Consider the following 2,079-nt stretch of genomic DNA (forward strand, 5'->3'; position numbering starts at 1 on the left):
AATCTCTGGAAGAGCAGTCAGTGTTCTTACCCTCTGAACCATCTCTCTAACTCCAAGCTTGGGTTTTTGTTTTTGTTTTTGTTTTTGTTTTTGTTTTTTTCTCTTTTTTCGGAGCTGGGGACCGAACACAGGGCCTTGCGCTTGCTAGGCGAGCACTCTACCACTGAACTAAATCCCCAACCCCAAGCTTGTGTTCTTTTTTTTTTTTTTTTTCCTTTTTCTTTTTTCGGAGCTGGGGACTGAACCCAGGGCCTTGCGTTTGCTAGGCAAGTGCTCTACCACTGAGCTAAATCCCCAACCCCCTTAAGCTTGTGTTCTTAATCACTGAACCATCTCTCCAGCCCCAAACTTCCTACACTCTTTTAAAATTATTATTTTTGGGGTTGGGGATTTGGCTCAGTGGCAGAGCGCTTGCCTAGGAAGCGCAAGGCCCTGGGTTCAGTCCCCAGCTCCGGAAAAAAAAAAAAAAAAAAAAAAACCCAAAAAAAAAAAAAAAAATTATTATTTTTTTTTTTGGTTCTTTTTTTCGGAGCTGGGGACCGAACCCAGTTAAAATTATTTTTATATGTTGTTCCTAAATTTTATTTTCTGTGTATGGGTGTTTTGCCTGAATGTACGTATGTGCACACTATGTGTTATTGTTGCCTGGGGAGGAGGTCACAATAAAAGGGGTCAGATCACCTGAAGCTGGAGTCACAGACAGTTGTGTGTTACCATGTAGGTAGCTGGTCCCTTGCAAGAGCAGTAGTTGCTCCAATCTCCTTCCTTTTCACATGTGCTTGCCCACCCATGTCAACGTAGGCCATTTGGGTCCTGCAGTCAGTTCCCTGTCTTAGAGCTGCCTCCCTGAAAGCCAACCTTCCCAAGGCTAGACCTGAATCAAACCACTCACTATGACAGCATAGCATCCAAGGGCAGTCTGAAAACACTAAACATCAGGGCCAGAAAGCCAGTTGAATGAGGTTTATTGTTTCAGATTGGGTTTGCCCCATCCCTTGAAGTTTTACTCCCCGCGCTGGCATTGGTGGTAGTAGGCCTCCCGCTCTTCAAGGTACTTGGCCCTCAGAACCGCAGCCCTCTCCTCGTAGGGGATTTTATCCGCTTCTGAACACCTGGCCCACATCCTCCCTGCAGCCTTGGCCACCTGCGCCACAGTCCAGTTTGGATGTTGTTCTTTTATCTCGTCAAAATGGTCCTGGGAGAAGAGCAGGAACGAGGATGGTGGCTTCCGCGGTGCATCTGGATCTCTCCTTCTTCTCTCCCTTCTCGGTCCGGAATAGTTTCTCATTTCACGTTGGTACCGATCTTTGTCGCGCTTGGCCAGGGCTTCATACTTCTTTTTTTCCTTCTTTGAGATGGTCTTCCATTTTTCAGAACACTTTCTAGAAAATTCGGTAAAATCATAATAGGTGTTTGGCTGTTGCTCCCTTGTTTGATTTCTGAAATCCATCATAAAATGGACATAAGGAGAGACGTTCACTTTCGGTCTTACTTTGCTGTCTTTTCCCATGTTTATAGAAGCTCGAATTCCGATCCTGCTGATTGGAGAGCAGCGATTGGTCTTCACTACAGGAGCAGCCTAGACAGTGTCCTCCATGGGGTGAAATCTTCCCTCTGTGTGCGCCTCAGCCAGGGCCCAGCCTTTTCAGTGCTGGTGGGCATTGTTGCGTCAAAGAAGGGAAAATGTGATGTCATCCCTGAGCTGACCAATGGCAGCCAAGCTTAGTCATTTACTCTAGGCTTTTTTTTTAAAGATATATTTATATATCTTTATATATTCATTTAATATATATAAGTACACTGTAGCTGTCTTCAAACACACCAGAAGAGGGCATCAGATCTCATTACAGATGGTTGTGAGCCACCATGTGGTTGCTGGGAATTGAACTCAGGACCTCTGGAAGAGCAGTCAGTGCTCTTAACCACTGAGCCATCTCTCCAGGCCCCTTCCTAATGATTTTCTTTCTACTTATATTACTCATTATTGAGACTCAGGATGTTTCAGTTTTACATATGTGGATTTATCTACTTTTCCTTATAACTGTCAGTGCTTCATGTAATCTTTATTAAATTAAATAG

General features: G+C 44.3%; 1 pseudogene; it reads right to left on the minus strand.

Annotated features, from left to right (window-relative positions):
- Positions 1 to 949: 949 nt before the first annotated feature.
- LOC120099255 (high mobility group protein B4-like) lies at positions 950 to 1,669 on the minus strand (annotated as a pseudogene).
- Between the last annotated feature and the right edge of the window lie 410 nt (positions 1,670 to 2,079).

This window comes from Rattus norvegicus, chromosome X, assembly GCF_021556685.1.
Source record: "Rattus norvegicus strain SHRSP/BbbUtx chromosome X, alternate assembly SHRSP_T2T, whole genome shotgun sequence".
NCBI lineage: Eukaryota > Metazoa > Chordata > Mammalia > Rodentia > Muridae > Rattus > Rattus norvegicus.